This window comes from Phocoena sinus, chromosome 17, assembly GCF_008692025.1.
Source record: "Phocoena sinus isolate mPhoSin1 chromosome 17, mPhoSin1.pri, whole genome shotgun sequence".
NCBI classification, from domain to species: Eukaryota; Metazoa; Chordata; class Mammalia; order Artiodactyla; family Phocoenidae; genus Phocoena; species Phocoena sinus.
The window spans coordinates 46,248,452-46,268,631 of NC_045779.1; the positions used below are offsets into that span (position 1 = coordinate 46,248,452).

The 20,180-nt window shown below is 49.0% G+C and overlaps 1 long non-coding RNA gene across 2 annotated transcripts in view; it reads right to left on the minus strand.

Moving 5' to 3' along the window:
* LOC116742668 overlaps window positions 1-20,180 on the minus strand; it is a 110,192-nt gene that overhangs the window by 87,941 nt on the left and 2,071 nt on the right. For both annotated transcript variants that reach the window (XR_004346536.1, XR_004346535.1), the window contains exon 2: window positions 19,011-19,124. This is a non-coding gene — a long non-coding RNA (uncharacterized LOC116742668). The remainder of the gene's footprint in view (window positions 1-19,010; window positions 19,125-20,180) is intronic.

The following is a 20,180-nucleotide window of genomic DNA, read 5'->3' on the forward strand; positions in this document are numbered from 1 at the left end:
GCCACTGTGGAAAAGTCTAGCAGTTCCTCAAAAAGTTAAACAGACAGTTACCATATAACCCAGCAGTTCTAATATATATATAGATATATATCCAAGAGAATTGAATACAGGTGTTCAAACAAAAACTTGTACACAAATGTTCATAGCAGCACTATAGCCAAAAGGTGGAAACAACTCCAGTGTCCATCGATTGATGAATGGATAAACAAAACGTGATATATCCATACAATGGAATATTATTCCATCGTAAAAAGGGATGAAGTACTGATCCATGCTATAACATGGATGAACATTATAAGTGAAAGAAGCCAGACACAAAAGGCCACACATTGTATGATTCCATTTATATAAAATATCCAGAATAGGCAAATCCGTAGAGGCAGAAAGTAAATTAATGGTTGCCAGGGGCTGGGAGGGGAGGGTAATGAAGAGTGACTGCTTAATGGATAGGGGGTTTTTTGGGGGAGTGATGAAAATGTTCTGGAAGTAGACGGAGTGATCATTACAAAATACTGTGAATATACTAAATGCCACTGAATTGTACACTTTCAAATTTTATCTTACATGCATTTTACAATAAAAAAAAATGTTGAATGAATGAATGGGCCTCTGCCATGGTATTATTGTGCAGCCTAATGTACCACTGTGCTGGGCCCTAGAGAGGCAGTCAGATAAGAGCTGGCCTGCGCCTCACAGAATATCCAGGCCAGAAGGGGAGCAAGGAGACAGATGATTTCAGTGCAGAGGGAATGCAGGTGACCCAGATGAAGAAGGGCTTCTAGAAACAGTGAGCAGCTTGTGTAGAGGCAGAGGTGGTTTGGAAAACTGCAGACAGTTTTGACTGCCTGGAGAGCAAGGGCGAGGGGGAGCTGGTAGTCATGCTAGATTACGAGAGAGCTCAGAAGCCATGCTGAGGGGCTCAGAAGTTATCCCAGAGGTGGTAGGGAGGCACCGAGGAATTCTAAGCAGGGAAGGTATATGATCAGATTTGCAGTTTTCATGTCCTTTGAACCTACAAATGTTCCATGAGGCCCCCAAAGCAGCTGTAATGCAGCCCTCCTTCATACCCCTCTAGCCCTGTTCATCCTTCACCCACACACATAAATTAAGGGCCTTTCTCATAGGTCGGGCACCCTGGAAACAGACCCAGGGCAGAGATTTGCACATGGGGAGGCTTACTGGGGAGAAAGCCAGAGCAGCACCTGCAGGGGAGTGAGGGAAGCAGGATTAGGGCAGAGGCAGAGGAAGCACTGGGATGCACTTGCCCCAGATACCTCAGCTGATCCCGCGGGGAGCTCTGAAGCTGGGTCTTCGTCCCCCTCCTTGTCGACTAGTCATTGTATGCAGGCTGCCCCTGGGGAGGGGCACTGCCTTGAAGCTGGCAGCTCCCTTCATCAGAGTGCAATGCCTGGGGGAGGACTGGGCTGTGAGCAGTCAGCAGGCAAGCTCCCCTCCGTGGGGGTGGAGCGCCTGGGCCCTGAAAGGGGATCGGGGCAGGACCCCACAGCATCCACTGTGGGCCTCCCAGGCTCAGAGCTCTTCACAACCAAGTGTTCACTGAGATGCATGCTGTTTCCCCAGCTCCTGCCCCCATGTGCTGCTGTGAGAGCCAGCCCTCCGCGAAGTTCCCCTCAAGTGATTCAGGACATCAGCTAGGACATAATTCCCATCTTTTCACCCCTCTCCTTGTCCAGTCCTCCTCTGCCAGGGACCATCTCATCACCAGGTACTATCACTGTAGCTGCTGAATTTCTCCCCCGCCACCCCTCCTGGCTGCCCGGACATGAACAGACAGAGCTCTGTGGTCTTCTCTGGCAAAGTGGGGGAGAAGGGCCCCTCCCCTTTGTGACATGCTCCCCTAGAGGAGCCCTGAAGAACTCCCGAGCCTCAGTTTCCAGGGTTAGCTCCTTTGCTTGTTCCCTGCTGGGCTGGGCAGTAAAAGCCTAAAGCAGTGGTTCTCATCCCTGGCTGCCCAACAGGATCCCTTGCGAAACTTTAAAAAAAATACCAGTGCCTGGGCTCCACCCCAGACCAATGGAATCAGAAACTCGAAGGGTGGAGCCAGGCACTGGGAATGCTTTTTCAGTCTCCCCTGGAGATTCAAGTACCCTGCCAGAGCTGAGAATCAGTAACCTCGATTATTTTTTCACAAAGATCAGTCAGGGAGTGTGGAGGACAGGGATGATTGAGAGAAGTGAAGCTCTGACCTGCACTAGAGGTGACGGGAGTGGAAAAGACGAGGGTAGCGATTACAGAAGTAGAATGAACAAGGGCCGGAGGAGCAGGGTTTAGTTGGAGGAATCTCCTGGGGTGCCAAGAAATGCTCATGCTTGGGCCCTGCCCCCCAGGGATCCTGATGGAATTGGTCAGGGTTGCTGAGCCCTGGAGGTGTGGGAGGGTGACAACCGACCCAGCTCATTCTAGTGGGCAGGCCAAGCTGAGAGCCACAGCTCTAGGCCATGTCCCTGCCTCTTACCTGGCAGCCCCACCAAGTGGGTGTCCAAGGTGTCCAGGTGGCCTCCGCCCAGTATTGACAAGCCAGCCATGTTTCTAACCACCTGGACCCTGGAGTGAGGTCTTGAGCAACCCCAATCTCCATCCAGTCTACACTCGAATGCTGGCACGCCCAGCCTCCCTCCTGGGGAAGTGTTCAAGTGGAGCTGCTCTGCAGGATGTGGAGCTGACACCGTTTGTGACTCTTGTTCCGGGCACTCAGCTGGGCTGTCTGCCCCTCCCACCAAACCAAATGCACTGGCATATGGTTTATCCAGTTTAGCATTTTCTTATATAGGTGTTTTTTTTTTTTTTCTCAGAAAGGAAATAGCTATTTTTCTAAAGATAAATGTAATACATGACTAAAAAAATTTTTTTTTCCAGAATATGAAGTAGAAAGTGAAAATCACTCTTAATCCCAACACACAGAGGTGCCCCCACTAAGAAAGAGCAAAACAGCCCCTGATGGCCAGAGCTGGCAACACTCACAGCCGGGCCTTGGTCTTGTGGACAAAGCATGTTGCCTGCCATTCTCCCATTGAGCATAACCAGCTCCACAGAACCCCCACATCACCCAAGGCCACTGCCATCGTGGAGATCAAGACAAAGACACGACCATTCTGTAATCGCATCTACACAAGACAATAACAAGAGGATCGTCCAAACCACAAAACTAACCAGACATCTCCCTATTCTGGCTAATGGGTAACTGTTGTTTTTGTTTAGTTATTACCAATTATAGCCTCGTTCCATTCATCTTGATGTGAATTATTAAGATATCCAATCATAAAATTACCCTGCTTCCCAGCAGCATCCAATTCAAAGCAGAGCCCTGCTTGCTTGAACCACCCCCAAAGCACCGACCACAAGCTCAAACCTGATACTAATTCCTTTCTAGCATCTTCTTACCCAGATGCCCCACACTGCCCATAAGCCCTACTACACATATGTTCTTGGTGTCCTATGGCTAATGAGCGTTGACACCACAGATTTTGGGATATATCCTTCCAGGCATTTTTTTCTCTGACTAGAGATATATTTTTATTTAAGAATGAAAAGGGGAATTCCCTGGAGGTCCAGTGGTTAGACTAACGCTTTCACTGCCGGGGCCCCAGGTTCGATCCCTGGTCAGGCAGCTAAGATCCTGCCAGCCACATGGTGCAGTCAAATAATAATAATAATATAATAAAATGAAAATGAAAAGACTATAATTCTATTTTACGATCTGCTTTTTGTAAAATTAACAACCTCTTAAAAAAATTATTTTCAACAGCTGCATCTCCTGCTGTATGGGATGTTGTAGATCTGCTAATACCACTTTCTTTTTTTTTTATTGGAGTATAATTGCTTAATAATGTTGTGTTAGTTTCTGCTGTACAACAAAGTGAATCATATATATGTATACATATATCTCCATATCCCCTCCCTCCCACCCTCCCTATCCCACCCCTCTAGGTCATCACAGAGCACTGAGCTGATATCCCTGTGCTATATAGCAGGGAGATCAGATAGCTTCCCACTAGCTATCTGTTTTACACATGGTAGGGTATATATGTCAATGCTACTCTCTCAATTCATCCCACCGTCCCCTTGCCCACCCTTGCCATGTCCACAAGTGCATGGTCTACGTCTCTGTCTCTATTCCTGCCCTGCAAATAGGTTCATCAGTACCATTTTTCTAGATTCCGTATATATGCGTTAATATACGGTATTTGTTTTTCTCTTTCTGACTTACTTCACTCTGTGTGACAGACTCTAGGTCCAACCACATTGCTAAAATGACCCAATTTCGTTCCTTTTTATGGCCGAGTAATATTCCATTGTATATATGTACCACATCTTCTTTATCCATTCATCTGTCGATGGAAAAATAGGTTGCTTAATACCACTTTCTAATTGGGTGATTCTGTGTCTCTTTAAGCCCTTTGATAGTAGGCTCATGTACTCTTTTGATAGCCATGGGCCGCTGGCTCTGTTCAGAAAATCCTGAGAAGGGCCACCTCTTTGCCAGGCTTTGGTGAAGGGAAACCACAGGTGAGGATGGAGATACTGTAACTGTTCTCCACGGGGGCAGAGCCCAGGTCCTCTCAGGTGTGGCAGGAAAAGTTGCCACCAATGCAGAGCCGAGCTTCAGAGCTGGCCCTGAAAGGAGGTTCTCGCTCTCCACCACACTCCCAAAGTGTCTCCCTCACAAAGATCAGGGATGTGGAATACATTTTATCCTGAGCTTTCAGAACATCCACGCCCTTGGAGGGGATTCCGTCTGGGATAATCGAGCTTGGAAACTATTTTGGCAGATTTATGTTTTACTGGAAGGTTCTCCAGGGTGGTGAAATCAACAAAATTCTGAAACAGCAAGGTCAGTTCGGCTCCATTAATTAATTCAAAACAAGTCCATTAAATCAATGTCAGGGAATGGGCCTTGTTCTAGAGCAGTGTTTCAAACTTTACTGTGCATCCCCAATCACATGGGGAGCCTTACAACCTAGTCTTGATTCCATCAGGTGGGTCTGAGAGTCTGCATCACTAACAAGCTCCCAGGTGATGCTGATGTTGCTGGAATAGCCAGGCCTTCACTGTCTGTCTAGCACTTACCCCTAAAAGTCTTCAGTAAATTCACACTCATTGCTTACCAACATGTGGGGAGAGTGTGATGATCACCAAATGACATATTAGACCTTTCTTCCCACCTTGGAGGAGTCTTCAGGTCCCTTCAAGGAATGAAGGTGCAGCTGGGCAAATGTCTTGCTCTCCAGACAGGAGTTTAGACACTATACATGGGCGATGTGGGGTGGCATAGACAGGGAGAGCTCCCACCTTCCCATAGCAGGCTTGATTGGGAGCTTAAACAGACCTGCTCCCAAAGAGCCCCCTTTCAAGGAGTGAATGACCCCGAGGCCCAGGAGCCCCCAGACTGGCACCCCCTGCCCATCTCTATGATTATCTCCAAATAAAAATTCATTATTCCAGGGCTCCCCTGGTGGCGCAGTGGTTGAGAGTCCGCCTGCCAATGCAGGGGACACGGGTTCGTGCCCCCGTCCGGGAAGATCCCACATGCCAAGGAGCGGCTGGGCCTGTGAGCCATGGCCGCTGGGCCTGCACGTCCGGAGCCTGTGCTCCGCAACGGGAGAGGCCGCAGCAGTGAGAGGCCGGCGTACCACACACACACACACACACACACACACACACACACACACACACACACACAAATTCATTATTCCAAACTGAAAGCTGAAAGCAAAAATAGGCTCTCAAAGAGGGAATTCCCTGGTGGTCCAGTGGTTAGGACGCGACTCTTTCACTGACAGGGCCCAGGTTCAATACCTGGTCAGGGAACTAAGATCCTGCAAGTAGCACAGTGCAGCCAGAAAAAAAGGGAGGGAGGGTTCCTAAAGAGTATAGCTAACTTCATGATTGACAGATTCATGAAAGTTTACTAAGAGTAGGGAAAGCCAGCAATTTGGAGAGAAAGCTCTTACCTCCTTGGGCAAGCCTTTCTCTCTTCCTCCTTCTGCTGTTGGACCCTTGCTCCAGTCCAGCTGGGCATTTCTCATACTTCCGGGCACTCCTCGCTCCCTGCCACCACCTCTACCTCCACCTTGGTCCCTGACTGACCCCCCCTCAACTCAATAAGGACTACAGTTGCAGAGGGGCCCATGAACAATATCTAGTGAATATTGGCCAGGCTTCTGGTGACTAAATTCTACACCAAGCAGTCCTGAGCTTCCATTTTCTTGACCTAGTGGCTTTTTAAATTTACATTAATTAAAATAAAATTCGGGGCTTCCCTGGTGGCACAGTGGTTAAGAATCCGCCTGCCAACGCAGGGGACACTGGTTCGAGCCCTGGTCCGGGAAGGTCCCACATGCCGTGGAGCAACTAAACCCGTATACCACAACTACTGAGCCTGTGCTTTAGAGCCCACGAACCACAACTACTGAAGCCCACGGGCCTAGAGCCCGTGCTCTGCAACAAGAGAAGCCACTGCAATGAGATGCCCGCGCACTGCAAAGAAGGGTAGACCCCGCTCGCCGCCAACGAAAGCCCGCGTGCTGCAACGAAGACCCAACACAGCCAAAAATTCAGCTCCTCAGTTGCACAAACCACATTCTAAGTGCTCAAGAGTCACATGTGACTCATGGCTACTCTATTGGATGGCGCAATTATAACATTTCCATACTTGCAGAAAGTTCTATTGGACAGGGCTATCTAGATGTTTCTCACCAAAAACCAACAAGGTCATAGGGTAGTTTTGTGTGTTTTAGGAAGAGGCATCCCTTCCTCAAGATACCTTATTGACCCCTGCAGAAAGAAAACAAGCAATAAATATTCAGATCTACAACCATGCTGTATATGGCGCCCACCGTTGTGCAGTGCACAAACCACTCCATTGTATGCAGCAAACTATGAAAGTCCTTCATTGACCCTTTGAGTTTCACTTATCTCTGCCTTCACCACTTCAGACCATGGCCCCTTATCTTTTCCTTTCAGGGTGGGGATGGGCTGTGGCTTGCAATTGGTCCTTGTTATTAATTTCCTGTAGCTACTGAAACAAATTACCACAAACTGGGTGGCTTAAAACAACAGAAATTAATTCTTCCATAGTTCTGGGAGCGAAAAATCCAAGGTGAAGGTGTCCTCGGGGCTGCACTCTTTCCAAAGTTTCCCTTCCAGCTTCTGGTGGCTCCAGGCTTTCTTTGGCTTTATAACTTCAATCTCTGCCTCTGTCTTCACATGACCTTCTCCTCTGTATTTGTGAATTCTCTTCTTCTGCTCTTTATAAGGACACTTGTCATTGGATTTGGGACACACCTGGATAATCCAGGATGACCTCATCTCGGGATTCTTAATTATATCTGCAAAGACCGTTTTTCAAAACAAGGTCACATTCACAGGTTTTTGGGGCTAGGACATGGACATATCTTTTGGGGGAGCCACCCATCAACCCACTAGAGTCCTCCGTATGAGTGTCTTAATTGCAACCTCTGAAACAGGAGGGAAGGGAGCAGGGCACAACCTTTAAAAGAATGACACAGCCGGTTGCATGGACATATATACACTACCACATGTAAAATAGATACGTAGTGGGAAGCAGCCACATAGCACAGGGAGATCAGCTCCGTGCTTTGTGTGTCTACCTAGAGGGGTGGGATAGGGAGGGTGGGAGGGAGACGCAAGAGGGAGGAGATATGGGGATATATGTATATGTATAGCTGATTCACTTAGTTATACAGCAGAAACTAACACACCATTGTAAAGCAATTATACTCCAATAAAGATGTTAAAAATAAACAAACTACAGTAAGATACCAAAAAAAAAAGAAGAAAAGAAAAAAAGAATGACATAACAGGTTGAAGATACAACATAAACTGGTTAGAACCAACTAGGTCCAAGGTGGTGGAAGATGTGACTCCCAGTGGACCTTGAGCCTCATTATACGCTCATTGTAATGCATTAGCATGATCAACGACACACCCACCGGCACCATGACAGCTCTGAGGCCAACCATAAAAGGCCAAAAACTGGGCAGTGCCCAGTTCCTGGAAATCCACACCCCTTCTCCAAAATAGTTGGAATAATTCTCCCACTCATTAGCCTATGAAATTACCCAGCCCATAAAAACTATCCACACCATATTTCAGGGCCACTTTTGCCTTTTGAGACAGACTGCATTCTGTCTATGGAATGTGTATCTCTCTCAATAAATCTACTTACCTTTCACTTTGCCTCTAGCTGAATTCCTTCTGAGGTGAGACACAAAGAACCTGAGCTTCATTAAGTCCTGAGACCATGTGTCTGATTTCAATTAAAAGACAGTGGGTTCAAGTCCCAATCAGAATTTTGGCTGGGTTCAAGTCCCATCTGAGTTGTGAGGTTTCATCCCATCTGAGACCAGTGGTGCGGTTTCACCTCCATCTGGACATGTTCAGCACTCCTCTGACTGACGAGTTTTCCCCTGAGTTAAACTGTTTGGACCCAAAGCCAAAGCTCCGTCCCCACCAGGAGATACGGCCCCTGCTGCAAGCGGGTGGGTCCCCCTTCGTTCAGTACAGTGGAGGGCGACTTGCTCCTTCCCACCTCAGAACCATCTGTAGGGGTCCCTACAGCTTCTCAGACATCAGGCACAGGTTCATCTCCATGTGAGAGTCTGCAGCCTTCCAAGTCCTCTCACACCACCCTATGAGGATGGCTCTGTTCAGCCACCGAGGCTTCAGGAGGAGAGTGCATTGATAAATATGGGACTGGAGATGTCAAAGGAAAGGGACGAGATGAATCATCATCATAATAGTAAAAGTAATGACGGCTGCTAGCACTTATATAGTACTCATCGTGTACCAGCTACTATTTTAAGTCTTGTATGGCTGTAGACACTGTAATCCCAACAACTCTAGGCTGTAGATGTTCTAATCCCCACATCAGAGGTGAGGGATCTGAGGCAGAGAGAGATTAAGGAAGGCGCCCAAGTATGAGCCGGTTCAGAGCCAGGACGTGAACCCAGGCAGTCGGGCTCCAAGAGCCACACTCCAACAAGAGAAGACACTGCGTAGGCTGGACGTTTCTGGAGTCTTAAGAGGAGCTGCAAGATGTGACAGAAGAAAGGTGCTTCTGAGAAATGCTACTGAGTCAATCCTCAGCAGGGGAGGTGCAAGTAGAGCTTGGAAGTCCTTTTTAACGTCATTTGGTTAACGAATGTCTGGGAACAGGCTTTGAGCGAAGAGCCTGGGCCGTGTGGGGACCTGGCCCGTACTACCACATCCAGTCTCCATCTCCTCCTGTGTTTCCGCATCCAGCCAGTACACACGCATGAGTCAGTGAAGAAGTTCGGGACTTCCCTGGTGGCGCAGGGGTTCATAATCCGTCTGCCAATGCAGGGAACATGGGTTCGAGCCCTACCGGGAACATCCCACATGCCGCAGAGCAACTAAGCCTGTGCGCTACTGAGCCAACTACCGAACCTGCGCTCTGGAGCCCGCGAGCCACAACTAGAGCCTGCGCTCTAGAGCCCGCGTGCCGCAACTAGTGATGCCTGCGCTCTGGAGCCCACGTGCCGCCAACGACTGACGCCTGCGCTCTGGAGCCCGCGTGCCGCAACGACTGACGCCTGCGCACCTAGAGCCGGTGCTCTGCAACGAGAAGCCACCGCAATGAGAAGCCCGCGCACCGCAACGAAGAGTAGCCCCCGCTCGCCCCAACTAGAGAAAGCCTGTGCACAGCAATGAACGCCCAACAGCAGCCAAAAATAAATAAATAAATTTATTAAAAAATAAAATAAAATTAAAATTAAATTATAAAAAAAGGAAGTTCATGATCAGAAGAAACAGAGCTCTCTCTCTTCCCTCCCAGCCCCCACTCTCCCTACCACACGCAGACATTTCTGTGAGGTGTTGAGGGGGAGGAATAGTGACCCAAGGTGACAGGAGTGCCAGAGACATGAGAAATGCCCAAGATAAGGAAGGCTTGAGCCCTCTGTGGGAGACATCAGAGTAGGGCTAAGGGGGCAGGGACAACTCAGACTAACCCCTGGGGATAAGGGTGGGAGCATCATGGGGGCCTATATGTTCCAGTTTCACCAGGCTCAACCAAGCACACAGGCTGGGTTTAAGAGGTTGGTTTTCAGCCTGTCACGAATTACCAAATGAGCCCCAGGAGAGTGGGGACTGGGGGCAATTCCCAACGTGCTGCCGAGAGCACCACAGCCTCACCCAGCGCGTTCACTCAGCTTCGTGACAGGAAGGTTACAAGCCCAGGAGATGGGGGTCCTGGCGTGTCACAGAGAAGTACAGCTGTTTCCTTTCAGCATTTTCTAGTGGAAATCTCACAGTCATGAGCCAAGCTTGGGGGTAGTGGAGGGGGCTGGAACCTGACATAGTAGAATAACAGAGTTGACAGTAGCTGTTTCCTCCTGAGCTAGATCAGGACTCTCCTGGGTAGCAAAGTGCAATAGAATGGGCCCAGGTTTAAGAATCAGAGTGGTCTGAGGACTTACCTGGCAGTCCAATGGTTAAGAATCTGCCTTCCAATGCAGGGAACGCAGGTTCAATCCCCGGTCAGGGAACTAAGATCCCACATGCCGCGGGGCAACTAAGCCTACGCGCTCTAGATCCCACACACCACAAATAGAGAGAAGCCGCACTGCTCAACGAAAGATCCCACGTGCCGCAACTAAGACCCGATACAGCCAAATAAATAAATACATAACTATTTTTTAAAAAAAGAATCAGAGAGGTCTGGCTGTGAGTTCTGACTCTAGCATTTTCTGTGTGACCTGAGGAAAGTTCCACAAACTCCCTGGGCCTCAGTTTCATCTTCTGTGAAAATGGGACTAAACACACCTCACAAGAGATGCTTATCAAAGCCATGCTCTGCTCACAGGCTGTCCTTCCTTCCTTCCTTTCTCAGCACTCCAGTGAGTGCTCTGGTCCAACATTCAAGCTGAAACTTCCCAGGACAGGCCTGCCCCTTTTTCTCCTTCCCTCTTCCCTCCCTGTTCTCTGGGAAAGGACAGGAGCACAGCTGCCACACAGCCCTGGGAGGAAAGCCACGAGGAGACCTGCCCCTCAGCAGAGCTAGCATAGCAGGGGGCCTGCGAGGCTGGAGGGTCTGCAGCTCGCCCAGAGCCCTCAGGCAGGCAGGCTCCACTCACCTTCTGGGGAGAGACTGCTGGACTCTCTCACCCAGTGATTTCCCAGGGCTCCTGGGCAGCAGGTGCCCACACTTCCCCTCCCTAGGTTACCTGTGGACAGCACACAAATAACTAGTCACCCAGCTAATGCCCAGGGATTGGCCTTTCCTTGCAGGAAAGGCCCATGGGTATTCGATGACCTCAACCCCAGAGAATGTGGGGAAATTCAGCCAGCGTGAGCAGGGCTGACACAGGCAGACCTGAAGGAGAGGTCAGTGCAGGCTGGGGCGTTCACGGGGTCAGCTCAGGTGTGGCTCAGTGTTACTATACCCCAGGGGGGTCAGGGTGACCTCTCAAGACTATGAGAGGTGGCCCGGCGTGTGGTCTGGGAGCCCTGGTGCACTTGTAGATGTGTTGGCAGCTGCCAGGAGAAGGCTGAATTGTTTCCAGGTTGTTTTCAAGGCTTCCTTCTGCAGCTGTTGGGCCCTGCCTGTTCCCTCCAGGGAGATCTCTGAGAAGAGGCTCAGGGCTTTTTCCCAGGGCCCTACACGGTAGCCCTGGAGCTGTAGGCCTGGTCTCCCTGGAGTCCCCGACATGAGGCGTATGCCTGCCAGACTCTCCCAGAAGTCACTTCTCTGCCTTCCCCTACTCGGGTGGATGGAGGCCCACACAAGGTTGCCAGATTGAGCCAATGAAAATACATGATGGCCAGTTCAATTGGAATCTCAGATAAATGACAAATAATTGTTTAGTAGAGGCATGTCCCATGCAATATTCAGAACATGGTTTTATACTAACAAAATATTCGTTGTTTTATCTGGAATTCAAGTGTAACAGGCCATCTTGTATTTTATCTGGCAACCCTGGCCTCACTTCATTCTTTAAATTCTAAGAATGTCCCTCTTCTCTGCTTCTTATCTATGGGAAGATAACTGAACATCAGGGCACATGCAGGGCACTGGTATTTTTCATGTTATTGTAGATATTAACCTGGTTTTAAAACTCTGGAACACTACTGATGTTTGCATACATTTCTGAAGCTGATCTATCTTATTAACTCTGTATTTCACAGTGACCTACTGTAATGAAAACCTCCAAAAAAAATGAAAATAAAAACCTCTAGTGGAAAATTTCTTTTCCTTCACGTTTGTTGAGGAAAATACTCTACCTTTGTCTTCTGTTCCTTTTAAGAAAAGCCCAGCTACCACCTTGTCCCCTGTTTCCCTTTGGAAAGGGAAGCTGCTAGGCTGGTCCCAGCTTTCTCGAGAGGAGGGCTGACTGGTGAATGACAGATACCCCTGGTGTACGGACACCCTTGAAATTATACTCTGGATTGGAGTGTATGAGGTTCAAGGCCCAATCCTAAGGGACAGGGCCTCAGAAGGTCACCAGCTGAACATGCTTGGGGCTGCGGAAATATGTCCCCTTCACTTTTGTCTCCTCCTGCCCGCTTTCCCACATTTCCGCCCCCCCCCCCCCCCCCCCCCCCCCGCAAAGTATTAGAAACAGCAATGTTCCAACATCCAGAGTCACAGGAGTAGGGCGTGGCCAAGGCTTCCCCCAGGGCAGGCACAGAGGTCCCAGGTCTCTGCCTCTGGCTGTGTGTCAGGGACCTGAACCACTTTCCAAATGCACCTCAACACGGAGGGTTGGCCCTGGCAGCCACCCGGCCCCTCCAAGGCCCAGCTGTTCCTTCAGGTCACTGGGGAAGAACCTTTGGGAACATCTGGCCCTTTCCAGGCAGTACGTTGGCAAGGGCCCAGTTTGGGCTCTCCCTGCCTCTCAGGAGAGCCAGCCCCTGCCCAGCCCCCTGCATCCTGGATGTAGGCCATCCTCAGCCACGCCAAGCAGGGCCTCCTGGGCCGGTCCTGCAGCACCCCAGCTGCAGGCTCCCCCCTCCCCCTCCCTCCTGCCTCTCTCTACGCCTCTCTCCCAGGATTCCTGAGGACTTTGTCAGGGTGCCTCAGGCCATCACACCCACCTTGGCTCAGACAGTGTGAGACAATGTATATGCCACCCAGGGGTGGCTCCAGTGAGCTCCCAGGTTGATATCTGGGCAATGGCTTAATAGCACTCACCCACCTGCCCTAAAGCCTGGCTTCCATCTCTCATCATCCTCTTCCATCACTGTGCCCTTAGAGAGCACGGTGGCTAAGCTCTCAGTCTCAGACTGAAATGGCTGGGCTCTAATACTGGCCCTCTCACCTAGTAGGCTAAGTTACTTAACTTCTCTGTACCTCAGTTTTCTCATCTGTGAAAGGGGCTAATCATCATCGCTATTTCATAAGGCTGTTGTGAGGATTAAATGAGGCAATGCATGTAAGGAGCTTAGAAAATTTCCTAGCACATAGTAAATGCTTACTAAATGTTAGTTGTTCACTATTATGTAGACTGGCCAGATGTCCTCTGTGGTCACCCACATTTGGTCTCTGCAGTGGGCAGCACACAATACCAGGCATTAAAGGGCAGATGAGACATTGATGCTGTTGTTCTCATTCTATGCTTTTGGGTCCCCTTGGAGAAAATCTGAAAGCACCTGCATAGTAGATTTCTCTTGTGCTTTGTGGCCACCTTTGCATGAATCCTTTGAATGTGCTTCCCGTGTTTGGGTAAGATCCCACATTAGATGTCCATCCTCCCCAAGGTAAGAAGCCAGAAACTCGATTTCCCAGCCTGCCTTGCAGTGGGGCACAGATTCATGACCCAGGTTCCACCAATCAGATGTATTCACGAGAGATTTTGAGGAAGCAGGAGCCTGCAGGCACCCCAAAGGCAAATGACTCTCCTCCATACCTTCCTGCACTTCTCCATAGAGGCTGTTATGGCTTGAATTATGTCCACCCTCAAAAAAAGAAGACATGTCGGAGTCCTAACCCTTAGTAGCTCAGAATGTGACCTTTGTTGATAAAGTCTTTCCAAAGATGATCAAGTTAATGAGGCCATTCGGGTGGGCTCTAATTTAGCACCATTGGTGTCTTTATAAAAAGGGGAAATTTGGATAAAGAGACACACAGGGAGAACACCATGTGAAGATGCAGGCAGAAGTTGGGGTGCTGTAGCTGTACACCAAGGAACACCAAAGATTGCCAGCACCCACCAGAAGTGAGGGGAAAGGCCTGGAACAGACTTGCCCTTACAGGCCTCACAGCCTCTCAGAGGGAACCAACCCTGCCCAGACCTCGATCCTGGATTTCTAATCTCTAGAACTGTGAGAAAATACATTTCTGTTGCTTAAGCCACCCAATTTGTGGTACTTTGTTACAGCAGCCCTAGGACACGAATGCAGAGGAGAAGCGCCTATGCTTCTGTGTCAAACGTAAGCTCTTAAGAGCAGGAAAGTTTGTCTGTTTTATTTGCTGGCACCTAGATGGTGCCCAAGAAATATATGTTCAATAAATGAATGTCCTCGGGACTTTCCTAGTGGTGCAATGGTTAAGAATCTGCCTGCCAATGCAGGGGACACGGGTTCGAGCCCTGGTCCAGGAAGGTCCCACATGCCGCGGAGCCAATAGGCCTGTGCGCCACAACTACTGAACCTGCGCTCTAGAGCCCACGAGCCACAACTACTGACGCCTGCGCTCTGGAGCCCGCGTGCCGCAACTACTGACGCCGACGCACCTAGAGCCCGTGCTCCGCAACAAGAGAAGCCACCGCAATGAGAAGCCCGTGCACTGCAACGAAGAGTAGCCCCCCACTCGCCCCAACTAGAGAAAGCCCACGCACGGCAACGAAGACCCAACGCAGCCAAAAATAAATAAATAAATTTTAAGGAAAAAAAAAATGAATGTCCTCTTCATAGTTCACAGCCTCTTTCCCAGAGGAAGAAAAGGCAGTTGCCCAACGTCCTGTGGAGTTAAGCGGCCTCTCTCCATCCTCATGTGCAGACCAGGGCATGATGAGGACTGAAGTCACCCAACCAGATGGGTCACGGGGCTCTGCCCAGCAGGGTTCAGCCTACGGGCCACACCCAGGACTGTCTGGGAATGGGCCTCCTTTGTGTTAGGAAACGTGAGCCTCCCAGATTGCACACGCAGCTGGGTGTGTCCCGCACAGAGTGCCCTTTGTGCCTGGGAGAACGTTGGCCCCGTTTGTTCTGGCGGATGTCCAGGCACTGCCCACCTGCAGCCATCCCACCCCGGGGCTCCCTGCCTTTCCTCTCCAGCTGCACTTCCCTTCCTCATGGGGTGCGGCCACCCTACTGAGGGCAGGGCACTAGGGAGGAGGCCTGGGCTTTGCCAGAAGGGCGACATTGGGAGCCCCTGGCTGGAGACCAGGGTGACTCCAAGGACAGCTGTCACGGAGAAGAGAGGGCTCTGGGATGGACTCACATGCCGGGCAGGCTGACAGAGCAGGGGCTGCTGACAGACCCACCCTGGGGCACCAGGAGCCCGGAGAGAGCTCCAGGCAGAAAAGCCCTTCCTGCTCATCCTGCCTGGGTAGGGTGGGAGACAGCATGAGCTGGCTTGCTGCTGGGGAGACACTATCACGGAAGGTCCATGATTATAATTGCAACTGTTCGTGTTCCTTTAAAAATTAAATTTAAAAAAAACCCCAAGAAATCTCATGCTTGTCAGAGCCTTCCTCCCCCGCTGTCGGCTTCCATTATGAATCCATGGCATCTTCTGCTGAGAGTTAATTACATGTTGTATGAAAGTTACAGGGCTTCCTTTTACAGTTTTTTCTCCTTGATGGGTCCTAACCCTTTTGGCTGCCTTCCTCTGCTCCCTCCCGCCCCATGCCGCAGGGAAAAAGGCACAACTGGCCTGACCTCCTGCCCTGTGCTCCCCAGAGCCCGGCTCTCAGCCCCACTGCTCGGGGCCTCCCTGAGTTGGTGAGCTAACGACAGCCCTGCCCATCCAGGTCTCATTTCCCACCGTGGGGCGATCCAGTACTGCCAGAGCGCTGGGGATTATGACACAGCACAAATGGAAGGTGTTATTAAAAGGGGCCACGCACTTCACCCACCTCCTGTGGCCCTCTTCCCGCCCAAACAGCGCGGATCAGGTGCGGGGTCCTGCAGCCTGAAGCCATCTGTTCTACGAGAGGGTGAGAGGGCACAGAGGGGGGATATGGTCCCTGCCAGGAGGCAAGATGCCCTTTTTTCTTACAGCTCCCACCTGGAGCTGTCTTCATTCTCAGGATGGCTCATCTTTTCTCCTAGGAGGCTGTGACCAACTCTGGAAGCAACAAGTGTGGACTAATACCCTGAATTATTGCCTCTTTGCGGTGTTGAGTTTCACCTACTGAAGAGATGGCTGAAATTGCACAGCTGCTGTCCCTCCCCCAACCCAGCAGTTACAGCTCCCCTGGGTCTGGACAAGTCACAGCCCCAGAGGGCTGGGAGGGCTTTCTCAGCCAGCACCTGCCCTGAGCCAGCACACACCTCAAAGTGGAGAACTTTCTACTGTCCTCTGATAGCGCTCCCCTAAACCAATCAATAAAGGACACCTCAGGTTGTGAGTTAAAAGTAATCATGTCTATAATTACGGTTCTCAACTAACGGCATGTGGAATACCCACTTGTTAATAGGCTAAAGCTTTCCCTGTGGGCTGATGTCCTCCTGCAGCTACTCAATTCCAACCTAGGGTAGAGTCTGGGAATGTTAACTCGTTTTAATTATTAGCCTAATGTAAATTAGGAAACACAACTTGCTGTTACTGAGTTCCAAAATAAAATACAATTATGAATTTTCTATTCTTTTGTATATGTTTTGCAGCTTCCTGTCTTAGGCACAACCAAGAATGAACTTTATAAAAAGAATAATTTCTCTTCAAAGCAAAAGTGACTGATGTGAGAAACCATGCTGGATTACTGATGAGTGGGTTGTCCACAGCCTCTAAGGCAAGGGGAATTCAAACTCAAGTGTGCAGAGCCTATAAGAATGCAAATTCCTGGGCCCTGCGCCCAGAGATCCTGAATTAGTAGGCCTAGGGTTCGGCCTAGAATTCTGCATTTTTAAATAAGCATCATGGGTAATTCTGAGGCAAGGAGCCATCCAACTACATGTTGAGAAACTCTAGAGGGTTACGGCTATGGCTTATAAACACAGAAATCAGCTGGACACCCAGCAGCTGCTACTCTCCTCCCAGCCAGAACTTCCCTGGAATGTATATTCCAGGAAACTATTTATATGTCTATTTTAAAAATAACATTAGGGTTTTTTTTCCTTGGTTATAAAGCTAATGCAGAGAATATATATAATGCCATAATAACAATTTTTAAAAATCACTCATAATCTCTCACAAGAAGGGGGGAGACTTCTAACATTATGTTGATGTTTTCTTCCTTGTATATTTTTTATAAAGTTGACAACATATAGAATATATCATTTTATTTCATTTTTTCCCATGTTACAAATTTTTTTCTGGAAATATCATTTCTAAAGGCTATATAACACCCCCCTCATGTAGATGTGGCTTATTTTAATAACCATCCCTAACTGCTGGACATTGAAGTTGTTTCTAATAATTATTATAAACAACATTGAGATGAATACCTCTGTGCATAAGGTTTTATCAACATTTTTTTTGTGTGTGTGGTACGCAGGCCCCTCACTGTTGTGGCCTCTCCCGTTGCGGAGCACAGGCTCCAGATGCGCAGGCTCAGCAGCCATGGCTCACGGGCCCAGCCGCTCCGCGGCATGTGGGATCTTCCCGGACCGGGGCACGAACCCGTGTCCCCTGCATCAGCAGGCGGACTCTCAACCACTGTGCCACCAGGGAAGTCCTTTATCAACATTTTTGATGACTTCCTACAGCTGGATTCCTAATTGTGAATCACTGGATTAAAGGATATGAATGTTTCTGAGGCTCCTGATAGATGGACTGCCAACTTACTGTCCCAATTTGCCCCCTTGCTGGCACAGGGCAGAATGCCCATGTTGACGACCTTCTCAGCCTGTGCGGCAGCCTGTTTATCAAAGGTATCGCTCTTACCATATGTTATGGGTTGAATTGTTTTCCCTAAAAAACATATTATAAAATCCTAATCCCCCAGTACCTGTGGATGTGACCTTATTTGGAAACAGGGTCTTTGCAGGTGTAACAAGTTAAGAAGAGGCTATTAGGGTGGGCCCTTACCCAGTATAACTGGGGTTCTAATAAAAAGGAGATTGCCATATGAAGACGCACACAGAACACCACAGGCTAACAGAGGCAGAGATTGGAGTGATGTAGCTGCAGGCCAAGGAATGCCAAGGACTGCCAGCTATCTGAAGCTAGGAAGAAGAGCCAAGGAAGGAGTCCACCCAGAGTCTCAGAGGGAGCAGGGCCCTGCTGATACCTTGATTTCAAACCTCCAGCCTCCAGGACTCTGAGCAAATACATTTCTGTTGCTTCGAGATACCCAGTTTGTGGTGCTTGGTTATGCAGTCCTAGGAGACTAATATACCATATGTTCCCTGGATTGGTGTCAGATGGGTCAAAAAGAGCTGAGGTGAGGTGCAAAGGACAGTTCTTACTCCCTCTCCAAAGGATGTCCAATGCAGCCCATTAATCTGTCCTTCCTGGGAACATTACCTGCTCCCCCCATTCACAGGAGCAAGAGTCCAGGGCCCCGATAATGTGGCTCTGGGACCCATCACACACTAGAGCAGGGCCTGATTTAGTGTTTTCCCTCAGGGTAACATCTCACACGGTCAAGGGGCACACAAAATATAAACTTTGCATTTGTCTTCAAACTCTTGGATTTGACTCAATGAGTAAGTATAAGCCTAATAAAGGCTCTTTCAACACCTCCTACACTAAAGGCTCATTCAGCAGCTCAGACATGCCAGTGTCTGGGCAAAGGTCATCTTTGTCACTGATTAGGTCTCAGAATGATTCATTATCAGGTTTCTCTCAGGCCTGAAACCCACGATTGGCTAGCAGATTGTGCTGCTCTTAAATTCCTTACCTCTCCTAGAGATGTTGGTCTTTGCTCCAGTGGCTTCTGAAAAAGAGCTCAATGCTCTCTGTTTGACCTTCTTGACCTTGGACAGAAGAATCCCAATTCTTCTTGACCCTAAACCTAAAGAATCCCAATGGAGAAGATTATACACTTAAAGAAGTTGTTATCCCAACAGTTAGAAAGTCTAAAACATTGTAAGCTACCCTTTACTGAGCACCCACCAAGTGTCAATTACCTCCTCTGGTCCCCACAAGAGCCCTAAGAGGTAGGTATAAGGATCTCTATTTTACAGGAGAAGAAACCAAGGCACAGACAGATCAGCAGGTGGCCCAAGGTAGCAGAGCTCAGACACAGCAGAGCCAGAGACGGAACCAGATTTTCTGACACACAGTGCCCCACTCTCTGCTGCATCGTGTGGTCAAGGATGGCTGAAGAAGGTCAACTTTTCAATGGAGTGATAAATGCTACCAAGGGATGCCAGATGTTTTGAGGAGTTACGCCAAATCTTTTGAGGCAAGATATTCCTCATTCGGCTCAGTTTCATCTCCAACTTTTCTGGCATCTGCAGTAATACAGGACTTTGTTACACGACCCCTGAAAATAGTCTAATCTCTGCTAATTCATCTCCTAATTTTGTATCTCACTTTCAATATATCTATTCCTCAGAAGTTGCAAGGAAAATGAGCCCTCTAAATACATACCAGGAATCTCATATTTAATGGTATGCTTTGAAAAAAGTTTTGTGAAGGGTTGCAGCCCTTATTTTTTGTATGACTGTGGATTTACACGACATGTTAGCTTCGGTTAGGTCCACCTGCATTCCTGGATGTGCAGGCACACGCAACAGGTTGGCTGGCTTTAGTGAAGTACACTTAGGCTCCATCGACCCTTTGCCCTAGTTCCAACTGCTAAGGGAAGATGCATAAGCTCTCCCTGCTGAACAGCTGCCAGGTGTCAGTCAGGATAACAAGCCAGGGTTGTGGGAAGCCGTTGTTCTGCCATGTCGCAGATAACGGTTATCAGGGAGTAGCCCAAAGGCTATGTGCCACACATGCGCCACGACGAGCCAATATGCTAATGAAGGATCAGAATTGCAACCAATAAATTGTGAACAGCACATATCTTGTTGAGTTAACCAGCCAACCACAGGTTGCCACAGGGTATAGTGCATTATAA